Source organism: Eupeodes corollae, chromosome 1 (assembly GCF_945859685.1).
Source record: "Eupeodes corollae chromosome 1, idEupCoro1.1, whole genome shotgun sequence".
In the NCBI taxonomy this organism is placed as follows: domain Eukaryota; kingdom Metazoa; phylum Arthropoda; class Insecta; order Diptera; family Syrphidae; genus Eupeodes; species Eupeodes corollae.
Window position 1 is genome coordinate 231,385,763 of NC_079147.1, and position 17,736 is coordinate 231,403,498.

The 17,736-nt window shown below is 34.4% G+C and overlaps 1 protein-coding gene across 1 annotated transcript in view; it reads left to right on the forward strand.

Moving 5' to 3' along the window:
* Window positions 1–4,551: 4,551 nt before the first annotated feature.
* The window catches only part of LOC129954200 (death-associated protein kinase related), a 173,251-nt gene continuing 160,066 nt past the window's right edge, over window positions 4,552–17,736 (forward strand). Inside the window, exon 1 of the mRNA XM_056067943.1 lies at window positions 4,552–4,689. The gene's annotated coding sequence lies outside the window, so the exon portion shown is untranslated. The remainder of the gene's footprint in view (window positions 4,690–17,736) is intronic.

Here is a 17,736-nt window from a genome sequence, read left to right on the forward strand (position 1 = left end):
TTGACAAACCCAAGCATCTTTCTTAAATTCCCATGTGTAATGGGTCCGAATTGTCAAATTAAAAATGTTTACATTTTGTATAAAGATGTTTGTGCGTGCGTGTGTACGTTCGTTCCTACGTCCGTACGTTCGTGACGCTTTTTTCGTAGTCCATACCTCAAGAACCAGAAGGGATATCGATTTCAAATGAATGTTGTTATACAAATAAAAATGCATAAAGATGCAGAAAGGGATCTCTAGAAACTTTCGTTGGTGTTTTTTTTACCATATAGCTGTTTCAAAAAAAGGTGAACACTTTGGCAAACCCTAAATATCTGAAGAACCAATGACTTGAATTGAGTTTTATATTACATTTTGTAACCCAAGTAGTATATTTATGGAAAAAATCCAATTAACCGTTTTTTTAAAAATCAAAGAAACTGAACAAAAAATTTGTCATCTAGAAAATTTAAAATTTTTAAATTTTTTTTGAGGTCCTCTCCCACCTGAGTGCGCCACCTGAGTCGCGGTCTTCCTCTACTGCGCCGCGCCGTCCCTCGGGATTAGATTTGAAGACCTTGGACTTTAATGTTCAGTGTCGCTTTACAGCCCGTACAGTTCGTCGTTATATCTTCTCCTCCATTCTCCATCTATGCGTACCGGACCAAAAATCACCCGAAGAATTTTTCTGTCGAAGCATCCTAAGACGCTCTCATCTTTCTTTGACAGGGTCCAGTCCTCAGCGCCATAAATGAGAACAGGGATGATGAGTATCTTATACATGGTGATTTTACATGCTCGAGAGAGGACTTTACTTCTCAATTGCCTTCTAAGTCCAAAGAAGCAGCGATTTGCAAGAGTTATTCTTTGTTTGATTTCAACGCTGGTGTCGTTAATAGCGGTGCCTAGGTAGACAAAGTCCTTAACTACCTCAAAGTTATAGCTGTCCATGGTGACGTTTTGTCCAAGACGTCGTCGTTCAGTGTCCTTTTTTGATGACAGCATATACTTGGTCTTGCTCTCATTGACCACTAAACCCATCGCAATGCTAAAAAACGCTCCACTGACATCATGCTTTGATCTTCCAATTATGTCAATATCATCTGCGTATCCGAGTAATTGGATGGATCTTTGGAAGATTGTGCCTTTAGTGTTGACGATTGAGTTTTGCACCATTCTTTCCAGAACGATGTTGAAGAAGTTGCATGACAGTGCATCGCCTTGTCTCAAACCTTTTTCGACATCAAATGCATCGGTAAGATCTTTTCCGACCTTTATAGAGCAGCGTGCATTCTCCATCGTCATTCTGCACAAACGGTAAGTTTGACAGTAATGCCAAAACTAGACATTGCTCGGTAGAGCTCTTCCCTATAGATGCTGTCATACGCGGCTTTAAAATCGATAAAGAGATAGTGGGTATCGATTTGAAGCTCCTGGGTTTTTTCCAAGATCTGCCGCAGTGTGAATATTTGATCAATAGTGGACTTTCCTGGTCTGAAGCCACACTGATAAGGACCAATCAGGTTGTTGACGAATGGCTTCAGACGTTCACATAATACGGCAGAGAGGATCTTATACGCAATGTTAAGGAGACTGATGCCTCTGTAGTTGGCGCAGTTTAGAGGGTCTCCTTTCTTATGTATCGGGCACACTATGCTGAGATTCCACTCATTGGGCATGCTTTCTTCTGACCATATTTTGCAGATGAGTTGGTGCATGCTCCGTACCAAGTCATCGCCTGCTGCTTTGAATAGTTCGGCAGCGATGCCGTCAGCTCCAGCAGCTTTGTTTGACTTAAGTTTAGATTAAGCTATCTTCACTTCGTCAAGGTCGGGTAGGCGGAATTGTTGATCTGCGTCGCCGAGGTTGAGTGGTTCTATCTCCAACGGAATTCGGTTCGTCATCGCCGTTATATAGTTTGGAGAAGTGATCTTTCCATATTCTCAGCATGGACTGCGGTTCTACTACGATGTTCCCCTGATCGTCTTTACAGGCTTCGGTTCGTGGCTGGTACCCTTGGGAAGTTTTTTTACCTTTTGGTAAAATTTACGAACCTCATTCCTGTTGTGACATCCCTCTATCTCCTCGATCGCGAGCTTCTCATGCTCTCTTTTTTCCATCTAAGAAGCCGGTGTTCCTCTCCCCTCTTCTGCTCGTAGAGTTCGCGAGCAGCTCTAGTCCTTTTGTGCAGCGCCGTTTTGTATGCCTCTTGTTTCGCTGCGTGCGCTTGCCGGCATTCGTCGTCAAACCAGGGGTTTCGCTGTTTTGGCCGTGTGAAACCTAGCACTTCAGAGGCGGCATCTCTGATGGCTGCAAGGCAATGTTGACACTGGTTTTCAATACTTAATGCAGGAAGCATAGGACTCCTTAAGAGGTTATTAGAGACTCGATCGGAAAAGGACATGGCAGTCTCTTGCGATTGTAGCCGTCTAACCTCGAATCTTCTCACAGTATTTCCTTGTTTTGGCTTCGATCGGGATATCCGTAGCCGTACCTTGGCTAAAACGAGGTAGTGGTCCGAGTCAATGTTGGCCTCTCGGAATGTTCGGATATCCTGGATACTGGAGAAGTGTCGTGCGTCGATCGCAATGTGGTCAATCTGGTTGACGGTTGATTGATCAGGAGATTTCCATGTCCCCTATGTCCGATTATGCCACCAAAGATGTCTTCTCTTCCTAGCTTGGCATTAAAATCTCCTAAGACAATTTTAATGTCATAGCCAGGGCACTGCTCACATGTCTTGTCCAAGAGCTCGAAGAATATGTCTTTGGTGTCTTCATCTTTCTCCTCTGTTGCGGCATGCGCGCATATTAGGCTTATGTTGTCTTTGTTCTCGGTAGGAGTCGTCATAGTAGATGTCGCAGTCTTTTAGTTTGCGTTTGCCCGGTCCATCCCATCGCACTTCTTGGATGGCTGTAATATCTGCCTTGCAGCAGTTTAGGGCTTCCGCTAATTGTTCGGCTGCACGTGGTCTGTTAAGGGACCTAACATTCCTCGTATAAGAAATATTGTTTTCAATATTCTGAAAAATTTTGAGAGAAATTTAATTGACAGTTTTTTTTACAAAAAATAAAAACCAAAAAAAAAACATTACTAAAACTTGGTGATAAATAACTTTTGACTCAAATAGCTTTTCAAAAATTAAAAATATTGTCTTTAAACTTTTTTTATTCCACAGAAAATATTGCTTTCGATATTCAGTAGTTTTTTTTTTATAAAAATCCAACTTCTTGATATCTCTCAAATTAATTTCATTCATCCATTTTGTAAAAAATTAAGAAATGCTACTAGAATTGGTAACAAATTGTTTTCGACTAAAAATCTATGTAACAACACTAGATTTTCAAACTTAACTATTTCTTTTTATGAAAAATACTGACGACTTTTTTTTTAACAAAACACGGAAACCTACAAACTTTTAAGCAAGACAAATCGACAGACGGGATGGGAAGTTATCAGTGTGGATCGCATCCCAGCTTCTTTTTAATATTGTGATAAAAATCATAAATTACAAGTTTTTTTTTTAATTCTATCCTGTTCTGAAAAACTTGTTAAGAAATTAAAAATGTTATCTTTTTAGTTTAAAGACGAAAACAATATTTTGATAATTTTTATTTTCCTTGAAAATGTTGGATGATTTTGTATGTGATTCGAAAAATTCAATGAATTAGTTTTGAGAAATCCGGATTAGAAGCAAAGTTCAAATTACAACATATTTTTTAATTATGGAGGGCTAAGAAATTGTGACAAGTTTAGGGTCCAGCCCAACAAACATTATCAAATAATTCCAGGACGTGATTTTTTACAATCTCGCATTAATTTGTATACAAATACTACGCAATTAGTTAAAAGAATTCGTTTCTCCAATGTATTCTTAAGTTTTAATTAAATGTTTATATTTTTTATAAACAAAAACCAAGCATACAAATTCCATAAATCCTATGACCTGGTGACTCTTCTCCAAATTCAAGCATATTTATGAAAATGTTTTTTATGCTAAGCAATTATTTTTAAATTAGTTTTAGGTATAAACTTTCAAAAACATCAATTCGCATTTCTTACCCCTTTCTCCCCTACCCCACACAAACAAATTGCGTACATTTAAACCAAAATAAAAATTCAAGAAACAAACAAAATTTAAATTATCCCCAAAGAGTAGGACAAGAGTCAAAGTAATTGTCTGACACCACTGCCTTTCGACGAAACGAAAAACATAAAACATACCGACCAACCGCATACAAATTTCAAAACCCAAAAAACAAAAAAGATATTCTAAACGAAACAGTACCAAAACGTACTCATCATATTGTGCCTACGTTACATCGTCGTACCTACTGCGAACAGAAAACAACGAATGGTGCACATTATACTCGAAAACCTACCTACCTACGTCTCTTGAATTTTGAATTAAGAAAACAAGATCGAAGAAAATTGGACGAAAATAAGAATTCTCCTCACTGTATCGCTTGCCTGTGCTGTTCCTGCCGCAGCCGAGCCGCACCGCGCCGCACGCTGCCGTGTGTGTGTTTTTTAATTTTTGTATTTTTTTGTTTTTGAAAAATTTATTTTCGGATACGGAGCCACCCCAAACCTATAGCCGCTCAGTTGTTCCGCAAATGAGACGTTGAACGGACTCGGTTCTTGATTCAAAACAACGAAATTAAAATTAACAAAAATTGAAAAAAAAAAACGCATCGCGCGGACCCCAAGGTGTGTGTTGTTAACGAAGTTCGCTGCTTGTTTTTTTTCTTTTAATACAGAAAACGGCCCGGCCAACAACCCCCTCCAATTCGAAAATATACGGTGAAGCGTCAAGTGCGTTAATATTTATCTACAAACCCAACCCAATTTCGATCGATACAATAATTTAGATCGTTAAGGCATTCAAAAATTATTATTGGTGCGGTTTTAAATATATGTACATACAAATATCTTATTTCTCTAGAAAAGGTGTTACCCAAAACGAAATACCCTATAAGTCCCTTATCAATTTAATAACCAGTATTGGGCACAAACCTTTTGCTATACCAGCAGTGGCTCCAAAAAGATACTCTTTTTCTTATTTTTACAGCAAGCGATATGAAAAAAAAAGACCAAAAATCCGCCGTTTACTTGGTCACACTTACGTGATGTGATTGTGGAATGATGATTAGCAATATTTCAATTTGCGTTCTTTGTTTTCCTTTAATGTTCGCGACTTCCCCCCTCAACTCACCGAATTGTGATGTATGTACATTCATATCTCATGAACATCTCTACCTGTATTCATGAGACATCAAGTGAAGCCCTTTTATTTTGTTGGTTTTGCGCGAAATGTAGGTAGGTAAGGAACATAACCTTTTCATTATCAATAGTCGGATAAAATGTGTAGGCAAGGTATTTTATGAACACCCTAAAAGCGTTCGAAAATATGAGACTATTATCATTTGCTTAAATCTCAGGCCCGAAAACCTTATAATCGAAACTCGAAATTCGAACTTCTAAAGATTCGAAAAGTTAATGTTGTTTTTGTGTTAATGAAGAGCTCATGTCACGGTTCAGCACAAAAGTACCTTCGATATCAAACTTGTGTTGTTCCCAGCTAAACGTAAAGTTGAAAACACCACATTGGAAATATCATAAAGAAAATATGAGGGCTTGAAATAGAAAAAAAATGTGTGTAACTGTAGCTCCCTATGTGACCTTGAAAATAAAGACAAAAAAAAACTCTAAATTGTGAAGAGATTCTGAAACCAACTAAACAGATTTTAATGCTATTGTGTGCTCTATAATTGGAGGAACTTAGGATACATTTCTACAACGCTTAATCCAAAACCTGTTATGTTTCCAGCTTAAAGTCAATGTAACAATACAACAAGATTTTGGGGAAAGTGATCTTAGTTCTCAATCGGGACTAAATTACCACAAAAAGAGCTTGAAACTCCATCCTGAAAGCTGAAAAGTTTTCACTGATTGTTTTGGTAGCGATTTATTTTATGAAATTAAGTTTTGCGTTTTACACTTGGATTAACAGGACAAGAATTCAACAACCAGTTTAGTCCACGTTTGATGTTGAAGCCTTATCCTTGACCAGACCTGTATGAGAACCATTAACACGTATTTTCACGTTCAAATCAGCTTACTCTAAAGCTTGCTCAGCAAAAAAAGGGCTTATATGAATTACTTTACCTTGCCAATAAACCCAAGACAGAAGACTTTATGGATTATCAAAATGAACCAAATTCAACTCAAGTTTTTCGTGTTCGAAGTATACTTTTAAAGAAATTGTGCTTCTTTGTGAAAGCTGTATCCGACATATTATTGTTACAGCACACTTGAGGAACTTAAAGCGGTCAATTCAAACTGGTATTATAAACCATTATACCATAAGTTTATGTTTAAAATTTCAAAAGCTTTTTTATTTTTTTGAAAAATATATTTTGTATTGAAAGAAACTACTCGTTTGTTAAAAAAAAATTAGAGACAAATTCATAAATTATATTGGGCCATTTGAGAAACAAAAAAAATTGTTTGGGGACTAGTGTTATTTTTAGTCTTGAAAAACTGCAAAGAACGGTTGGAGTTAACCTGCTCAAAAACCTTAATTTTCGAGTGTCAAATTAATCGACCCAATGGTATCAGGTGAAGGCTTTAGGGGCGAATACAGACAGAAGGACAATATTGAAACAGAACAAAATGTGAGCGATCTTACATTTTACTGTGCAATGTTTTGGTCTTTGATCATTCGGTGTTTGGAGCGGTATATTATCAAAAGTATTTTTCAGACCAACTTTAAGATTTATTGTGTTAATTCTCAACAGAAATCAAACGGGGTATTCAATGTTGTTGCCTCTTACAAATATTGTAAAGTTTTTATTAAGGACTTATTTAATTTCAAAAATATTGTTACTGGCCCATGCGCAACTCCTCAGCTTCGACAAACTATAAAATTTGGGTTAAGTGGCAGGTTCACGGTTGCCACTTGAAAAAAATTTGCATGGCCAAAGCTGAAAATAAAAATGAACAATCGTACTAAAAAATGTAAGTTTCCCAGAGGAAGTTGTTGTAATCAATCCGATTTGCGGAATGGAAAATTTTGACATGTCTCGACGTTTCAAGGTCCCTACAGTCGAAATAAAAGATTTGTTGAAAGATGTCTGTGCGTGAGTGTGTACGTACGTTCGTACATCCGTACGTCCATACGTCGGAATTTTCGTCGTTTTTTTCGTCGCCCATAGCTCAAGAACCAGAAGAGTTATCGTTTTTAAATAAATTTTGTTATTTAGATAATAAGGTAGAAAGATGCAGAAAGGACTCTCGAGAAAATTGCAAGGATGGTTTTTTTTACCATAGCAGTTTGAAAAAAGGTGAAAATTTTGGCTAACCCTAAAATCTTACGAACTAAAAACGCTAGAGACTTGAATTAAATTTTATATAATATATTGTAACGTGATATCAAAGAAGTATATTTAAAAAAAAAATCCATCAAAACGGTTTTTTTATAAATAAAAAAAAACTGAAAAAAAATGTGTCACCTCCAAAATTTTCCGACTAAAAATATGATTTTATCTCCAAAACAATTTTGTGCAACGAAGAATAATGTTTTTGACATCTGATAAAATTTTGAGAAAAATCGAATTGACAGTTTATGTACAAAAAATTAAAAACATAAAAAATATTTAACAAAAGTTGGTAAAAATTGATTTTCGACTCAAATATCTTTTCAAAAATTTCAAAAACTTATTTTATTTCACAGAAAATATTGTTTTCGATATTCAGTAATTTTTATATAAAAATCCAACAGTCCGTTTTTTCATAAAAAATAGAATCTACAAAAAATAGTACGCAAATTTGGTAAAAATTGATACGAGTACATATAGACAAACTTTTAAGCAAGACAAATCGACAGACGGGATGGGAAGTTATCAGTGTGGCCTCTTTTTTTATTATTAGATCGGAAATATAACTATCAGCCCTTATAATTGAAATATTACTCGATTTAAATTTCTTATTATGCTTCAACTTAGTTGAAGTTGTTTCCATTTTGGCTTAAAGAATTTGAAATAGTGAACAGCTAATGCATATTATATTTGGCAGTCTTAACTTAGTTGAAATATCTAAGAACTGTGAAGTTAATTGAGTACGTGGTATTTGAAAAATGGAATTTTTTTATTAATATTTGTAATATTAATATTGTATAGTTTAATTATTTTTTTGAAATTACAATGTTAGCCAAGCTCTTATCATAGAAAGAAAGTTAACATTGTTCATTACTTGATACAATCATTTTATCAGTCTTGTTTGTAGCATTTGTAAGTAAGCAAGAGGTTTTGGCACTTAACTCAATTTTTGAACATCTTGCCAAAATCCCACTCATATTTTTTTGTAGATTGAAATAAAATAATAAATACATAAATATATGATAAGTTCCGAGCAATCGATTCTGTGCCAACCTTCTGGGTTACTCCTTTCACAGTCCAATAATGAACTCCAGGAGCACTGATTCATTTATTTATATTAATTCTGAACGACATTTCATACAAATATTATTCAATGTTTGTACGTTCATTTTCAAAGTGATCATGTAAAGTTGTTTAGAACAAAGAACTTTTCAACTTTTCATCGTTCTCGATGAAACAATCCATAACCGTCATTATTTTGAAACAAAATAATGATTTGAAAACAATTCAACACAAATAGTAAGCTCAGAGGTTTAGCTCGCAAGCGTAAACTTGTCTTATTTGCCACAAAACCTAAGTAATTCAGAGGCAAACAACTTGTCTACTAGTATTCTAAAACAATCCACAATCAACCAACTTTAAGCTCAGAGGTTTAGCTCTCGAACATAAACTTGCCCAAGCACACATAAGATAATAATTATTAAAAACCAAAAGTTCTTCAAACTTCAGCCAATTACTTGGTAACAATTTAATAAAATTTAATAACGAAACATAAAACTTACATTATCACATAATGTTTCTAATTTTCTTTTGGAACTGGTCTAATAGTTTCTATTGCAGCAACTATAACAATTTTGGAATTGATTTTTTCCAACTTGTACCTGTCATTCGGCAACACGCTTATGACCCCGTAAAGGCCTTTAAAGTGAACGTCTAGCTTAGACTTCCGTATTTGATTGCTCTTGTATAGAACGGTAGCACCTATTTCTAGTTTAGTACATTTACCATTGTCAAACCTTGTCTTCATTTACACAGCATTTTCACGAATTCGTTTATCTGATTCAAGTTAAAACTTCTAAAGGTGAAAGTCCAGTTGTTGTGTTAAGGGCCAGTTGAACTCGACTGACATAGCTTGTCCATTCCATGTGGAGTTCCAAATTAGTCCGTAAGAGATTTGCCACTGTATCAACGTATCTCTCAGCTTGTCCGTTTGCTCTGCTTATACCCAGTGCAATTGTGTGGTGTTTAATACCGTTCCCTTGTCACTAATAATTTTAGCTGGAACTCCAAACAGCGTAACAAAGTTGTTTAAATGTTAAATAGTTTCTTTTGCTTGTAAAGTCTTGCACGGAAACAAAATTATAAATACGAATATTAAAATGTAACGGCTATCTTCCTTGTTTTTTTTTTATGAAATGGACCCATACAATCGATATGAATGATGTGGAAAGGTATCGGTTTTTTTTTCAATAGGATGCAGTTAACACTGTTTTTTTCCGGAGGGTTGTCTTTTTGCTACCAGACAAATCAAGCATGATTCTACAAATTTTCGTAGGTACATTTCTTGACATTCTAGGCATCCAGAAATGTTTTTTCATCTATTTTCTTTAGTTCCTTTCAATGCATTGCAGTCTATTACAATAGTAAACCTGATTCCTAGCAAATTATTTCGGAAGTTTTTGACAGCGTTTACTACAGCAAGCGTTTCCAACTCGTAACTGTGATATTTTTCTTCATGAAGTTTTGTATTTTGGCTAAAGTAAGCTACTTCATACAGCTGTCCATTTATTCTTTGGAAAAAGATAGCACCGTAACCCAAAGTTGTCTTCATCACTTGGTTTGGTGTTGAATAATCTTTTATTGATTCCATCTTTCTAAACAGATGCATCTTGTTGTCTTCGAGGTTGCTCACTAATAGATGATAAATGGCCTATTAAGCATTGAATCGAGGTTTACAACAGAGAATTTTTGTATCCCAAATTTGTTATACAGCCAATAATTATTTTGACAATTTTATCCTCTGGAACTTCAAATGGTAACCGGTTTATCTGTGATACTTTTTCCATCACAAAATCAGAATAAGATCCAAAGTCTTTGCTTTCGGAGTTAGCAACTTTTTTGAGTTGAGCCACAATGTCCGTCCCACTCAAAATGCGTGCATAATAGATAATCGTAAGTCAGACCAAGAGTAATGCTGATATCCATATTTGTCGAACCAAGCTTTTGATCGTCCCATCAAAGAAGGACGTACACAAGGTAGGACATCAAAATCTTTCAAATTGTCACGCCCAATTTTTGTGTCAATGTCAGGACACCACTCGTGAATGATTGGGATCAAAAATGGGAAATCCAATGATGCCATCTTCTTTCCGCACCTTAAGTTGAGCAGTCTTCAAAAACTTCGACAATGCATCTGTGATGAGCATTGTGTTATTTTGTTCTTGATAAACGTCCTCCGATATGTGATTTTACATATTTCTGGATACAAAAATACAATCACCTATTTAACATATTTTTAGATAAATAGGTCAACAAACATTTGCGATTAAAATCCTTTAAACTAAATGTCTTTCAGGCATAATTTAAAGAATGATTCATTTCAGATTAAAATAATAATAAAAAAAATACATAGCCAGTTCCGAAATTAGGTCAATGATTCTTGAAATTTCCTTATTATAAACAATAAAATCATGAGAAAAAAATGAACTTAAAAACAAACTTATCTATAATTTGATATAAACTTTATAAACTCAACTACGTGTAGCATTTAAATTTTGAAAAAATAGCTTTTCTTTTCTAAATTAAACCTACACAAATTTTACACATTTTGATTCGGTCTCTTAATTTTAATGGTTATTTAAAATGTAACATTGATAAAATGTGTAACATATATTCTATATATATTTGTTGAACATATTTATTTTATCTATTAAGACTCGCAATAAATTTATTTAGTTTAAAAAGGCAACAAACAGTTCTCAACAAAATCATATAGAAACATTTCTATTTTAATAGTATGTTTTTGTATGTGTGCGAGAGCCAACATATATTGTTCGTATTCGTACACATAATTCCTCCTCTACGTTATGTTATTATAGTCTTCATTTTGATTGATGAAACCAATAAATTGGCATTCTTAGAAGGAATATATTAAAATTCATACATAAAAGAAAAAGTTTAAAAAATATATCGATTCAATAATTTATTAACCAAGCACTTAATTGATATGAATTTTAAAAAGTATTATAATGCAACAAAAAATCTAGAAGACATATTTGTCAACTCGAAATTTGTATGATTAGTAAACAACAACCTTATAACACAAGCCTTTTAATGTATGTATAATGTACGGAAGTTGGCTGGAAACAATCGTATGTCTTGAAGTGTATTACAAGCTGAAGTTGCGGCATCCCATTTCCCATCCTTGCAATCGTTTCATTATGTTTGCCCAGACACAGCCAATGATTTGCTTGATTCTGTAATAGTCCTTGATGAACTGGCACTCTTTTAATATGAAAAACAATAAGTCCCCAGGAATTGATGGCATTCCCGCTAAATTTCTAAAAAACTGATCTTTAGAATGGAAGCAATGTCTTCTTTCTTTTTATAACAACTTGTACGATTCTTTCCCACGAGTTTTAATAGAGCTGTTCAATTTTCAATATTTAAGAAAGGTGATGCTAGTTTATCTGAGAACTGTAGAGGTATTTCAACATTAAATTCTATTAGAAAATTATTTAGTAGAAATCCTATACAAAAGGCTTATCAGTTGGGTAGAATCAAACAATTGCTTAAGTATGTTTCAAGCTGGTTTTCATGAGGGCTTTTCAACGGTTGACCAAATTTATGCTTTATCGAGTATTGCTAACAAATTCATCCAAAATAAAAAGAAGATGTATGCTTGCTTAATCGACTTAAAAGCTGCATTTGATACCGTCAAACGAAAAGCACTCGTTTACAAAATGGCCTCACTTGGTATATCTAGAAAATTTCTAAATGTCTATACAAAATTTGTATGTAAAACTTATGCTACAGTTTGGGATGGGGCTGAGATTTCAAATTGGTTTCAAACTACTGCAGGTGTTCCCCAAGGATGTATCCTCAGGCCAATATTGTTTGGCCTTTACATCGATGATATTTCAGATAATTTACCGGTGGAGTTTGTTTTTCTGATATTCGTATAAAAGTACTTCTTTATGCGGATGACTTGGTCATGTTAGCGGGTTACCCATCTTCTTTCCAGCTACAAATCAATAGGGTCCTAACGTACTGCAACATCGGGGACCTTAAAATAAACTCAGAGAAAACAAAGATAATTGTATTTGAGGCACGTAGTAGTAGAAGGTTAAGAGAATAAAGGTGGTTCCCTAACAACCAACCTATTGAAATAGTACAGAAATTCAAATATCTGGAAGTGTTGATGTCTGCTAACGGTGGCTTTAATAAATATGTTCAGCATAAAAGTAAAGAAGCTAAAGTAACTCTCAACACAATGTGGCCAACTTTCTTCTAGGATCTAAATACCTAGTTTTCTAAGCAACCACTAACACTTGCTTGTCTTATAGAATTCAAGTTTTTGGTCACTACTATTTTGAAGAATTGGAGTTGATGTAACGCCTCTTTTTCAAAAGATTGGTTCGGTTACCTAGTTCGACTCCAACCTATGCAATTCATGTTGAGTCTGGAATTGCGCCGATTTATGCTAAAAATTTGAAATTTCATGCAGATTTTCTAGCAAGAGTGATCAGTAAACCAAGTTCGAATCTTCACACATCTATCAAGAAAGTTCTTTTGCGAGCCGAAGAATCGACATTTAAAGAATGGACTCAACTTGGCCGGTTGCATAATGTTTCCTTTGAGCTGAGTTTAACATAGATAACTGGCAAGATAGCTTTTCGAATGTTATCGCACAAATTATTTCAATAATAGACTCTCTTTTTTAAATATAGTGTCTTCTCTAGAGACAACATTTTTGGTGTAATGAACGAATCCGTTGGGTGGACAAGTCTCTTCAAGTTCTGTGACTATGCATTAAATTATCGAAGAAGCTTTTCAACCTTTAATGTTGCTGTGGTAAATGTCAGACTTTCAACAGAAAAAATAAATTGGTTTAACAACTAACTTGGACAGATTTCAAGTTCCAGGCCCATACTTGTGAAACCACGAAATTAATAACCCGTCATTTTTTTAAACAAAACGCAGTCAAAAACAAGTGATTTGAAATTGACAAATTAAATTATCAATTCGGAAACTACTAACTTTAAAAATATTAATGTAATATTTTTGTGTTGGTAAAATCACAGGGTTGCGAAAATTATACAGTTTAAAAATTACTTGGGTGATTTTTTTAAAATACTTTTGTAAGTTGTACCTTTGGAAAATTAGATAGAGAAAATGTGCCAATAACTAAAATTCCTACAAAACCGAACTTCATTCGATATTATGACAACAAGTTCCTGATAAAGTTTGAAACTATGGTACCGTTGATATATTGCGGTTTTGTTTCAAAAAACTGTAGTTCTAACCTGCATTTGATCTTTGCTCTAATGTAGCCGTCTCTTCCATCTTATCCACAAACAGATAATGAAGCCTCGGTAACAAGCTTAACGCAACGTTCTTTTGCTTGAGTACGACAAGGGAACTTTTGCAAAAACATTATTAACTATTATATTTAGATGTCCTTTGAAGAAATGATATTGGATGTTTCTGTATCACTGTATTTGAGTGTCATCGGTAGTTATAATGCTTTTTCCTTTGACTAGTCTATTAATTCGTAAAATTTAGATGCATCTATTTGTAGTTGAGTAAGTTGAAACTCACGAACTTGATTGAATTTTGTCAGTTGTCTTGCCTTTATCTTCGGAGAGCTAGGTTTCTTATGTGTGATTGGTATTCTTGCAACATATCTAGCAACAAATATTCTGGGTGAACGAAGAACGAATTTCTTGGGATAGTTCTTATAACGATGTTCTTAAGGTCATCCCACGACTACAATTACCTTTTAATAATGTTGAAAATGTGACTCGGACCAAATTTTATTGAGGGCTTTGTTTTGATGTCAAACCAGGTTGGTGCGTGGACTTTCACAATGAATATCACAAGTTCTTTGAAGTTATCCGAATGATTTTCTATGCCAACATATGCCGAAGAATACACAAGTATGCCATCGGGAATGTTCCAGCTTTCCTGGATCCTTACTGGCTAAAGCGGGAAAATTGAACCTCTAGAAATAGCTGAGCATATTGGACGCAAATATTTTTGATATATGCTTAAAGAGTCAGCATCTACATCCGGAAGTTTTGCAAATATTGCTTCAAAATTTTCCACTTTCAAGTCAAGGCACTTTTCAAGCAATTTCCCAATGCTTCCTTAGAAACTATTGGGGCCGGTTGTTGATTCATCGAGATTGGTAAACATATGACGCAACAGTAGCTCATTTGCATGTAATAAACACACAAACCACTATAAAAAGCGACCGAAAAAGTTACTAAGATTGTACGAAATTAAAACATTTTTTCCAGAAAGTCAACAAAAGTGAGGGTATAGATTTTCTAAAACCTGCAGCTTCGCATTGTAGACCTAGACGGACTTTTTGACGCTCTAGTCGTTATTTTATACGAAGTATTACTTTGGATGACTTTTCACTAATCATGACGTTTAAATCCAGCATAGCAGCCGGTGTTGGCTAGCTCATTTCTATCACAAGCTGTAGCCCAATTCTATAGTTCGATTTAATTAGTTGATTTCACTTTCTGATAATTCAGTAGAAATTAGTACTGTCAGACAAACATTCCAAAGCTGCAGTAGAAATACTTTGAATATCAGACGTAATTTTTAAAAACTGTTCGTATTTTCCCCTTTTTTTAGATTCTTACGATGCAAGCAATTGGTTGGATACATTACTTCAACAAAATAAAAAAAAAACTACTCTGAATTAAAGGAAGAATTAAACTGAAGGCCTTGATATCCTTTGCAATTGAAGTAATTTGGGACAGCTGAAAGTAAAAACCATACCTTCCTTATTTTAAATAACTCTGATTTGAGGGAAGAATTTTTGAATATAAGGTATTCATTTTTTAAAAATTCAAATCGTCTGCTTGACCTAAGATAGTATCCCCAATTGATAACAGAGTAACAAACAATTTGTTTTAATATTCACTCCAGGTTAATGTATATTATTCCTAAAAACAATGATAACATTAAAAGTTCACTTTGGTGTAAACGTACTTTTTAATATGATACTACATAACGCATTTACTATTGAGACTTCCAATCTTGATTTTCTAAGCCAGACTTACTTTTTTGAATGTTTGTTTTTGGGTTGATATAACCCAAAGCTTAACTACCTTTAAATATGATATGAACACCGAACTGATGCTTGATAAATCTCACTGCAGTCAACTCATAAATAACTTGTGTAAAGAAGTTGGATATATGTAGATCGAAAACGCAACATGATAATATCTGTAGAAAATTTCAATATCCTTTTTGATAGATATACAAACCTTCCTTTTATTTGAACTTTTTTAACGTGTAAGGCTAAATAACACGTAATAATTCATATTCCACATGAATTCTATAAGTACAGCGAGCCCCTCGTCGAAAAAATTCTATACAAGAATCTTTTTACATTCAGCTTTCTGGCCTTGTTTTTAAATCCTTGAAATTTTAATTGCGGAGACGACGACAACAAAAACGACGGTAAATATAGAAAAAAAAATCTGAATAAATAACCGACATTTCACTGTCATCTTCATAATGTTGCAAATCCCTGATGCCCATCATAATGAGCACTTGAGACATCTTGTAAGCGCCCATCTATGTACATATTCAGAGCCCCCTTTAGGCACATTATATACTCCCAGATGATGTCCTTCCGGGTGTGTAATTTTGCAACAACCCTTTACTAAAAAGAACCCCTATTATCGCACCTTCCAGACTCTCCACACCTTGACATCACATCTTATGGCTTAAAAGCGCTTCCACCAGCTCCCATTATAAAATATATTCAACATATTGTAATAAATCATCACCATACAGCCGACCGACTCGACTGTGTCATCCACCATAAGGACAACAACGTTAAAAAAAATTAATTTTAATTTTCTTAAAAACTCGCCTCTGAACGCAAAGGATCAAAACAAATCCTGTGTATATTTGATGCGGCGGCGGCGGGAAAATAACATATGTATAAACGAGCACTCGCACGTCTGGGGGATCATTTATGTGGAAGCCGTATTGCGTGTAATGGCATGTAGTACGAGAACGAGTAGATATATATTCCCTCGAAATATGAGTTATTATATGGAGAGCACGAAATAAACCCAGTCAATCCCTCTGAAAAGCTCAACCAAATATCTACGAGTATGAAGGTTTCTATCTATATGATACTTCCAAGAGCTGTTTCCCTTTCCTATATAATAAAAAAAAAAGAATAGAGAGTGGAATCTTTGTGATACATGACGACAGCGAAGGATTCTCGAATATCCCGACCATCTCGACCTAAACGAGTGGGTTTGTAAAACTGGTACTTTTTTTTTGAGATTTTTTGTTGTTAATATTATTTTCGACCGAACAGCTTCATCCTCAGCAAACACTATTCACAGGGAACAACAGAAAATCTCGCGCAGATAACACCAATACAAATAAAACGTAAACATCCGGGATCCGGGAAGCCAGCTGCAAAATATAGCACCAGTTTCAGAAAGAGAATCCCTAAAATGGGACACATATAGATATACGAGGCAGAAATGGCCGGACTGTAACATTTTGGCAAGTTAAAGGCCAGTTTGAATTTAATTTCATTTAAAAACAAAAACTGCCCTTCATTTGAAGTTCTCGAAATTCTCAATTCTAATATTTTTAAAGGTTAGAATTAACTGCGAAAAGATGACAACTTCAGTTTACAGAATCAGTTTAAGGTCGATTTGCTTAAACGAAACTTAGATATTTATGTTTTACTTTTTCCTCTTAGTAAAATGTCACATAAGAGCTACTTCATTTTTGTTCCAGCAAATGGTATTAAATTATTTCACTACCTCACTTATATAGTTTTCGTAATTTGTCATTAGTTATGAGATGACTTATGGGTCTTCATTTCTATACCTAAAGTTTTGAAAAACCTTACATGATATTCCTTTATGTTTTTGAATAATAATTCATTGTATAGGGCAAATTTTTTGTTTTTCCTTGTAAGAACCATTTTAGCATAAAAGCTTCAAGGTTCTTCTAAGATTAATGCTTGGCAGGTGAAAACTTACTATTAATACGAATTTTTTGAAAAATATGTGAGATACTTAACATTTTTTAACTGGATATGAATACCCTTATAATGATTATACTTAATGCGAATAATAAAGAAGGGAGGATGCACATTTGTTTTGAATGCCTGCACATTTTAATGAGTGGGATATATTTATTCTGGTAAAGAATTCCACATTCGTGTAGTACGACTAAGAAAAGAATCTCTGTACTGTACGACCAAAATTAGGGTCAAGGGTAAACTGATGAGCATTCCTAAAAGAAAGGGTATTAAGGTTGAATTCTTTAAGGGTGGGAATGCAACTAACTATTTCCTTCAAGAATTGTTTATGGAAGT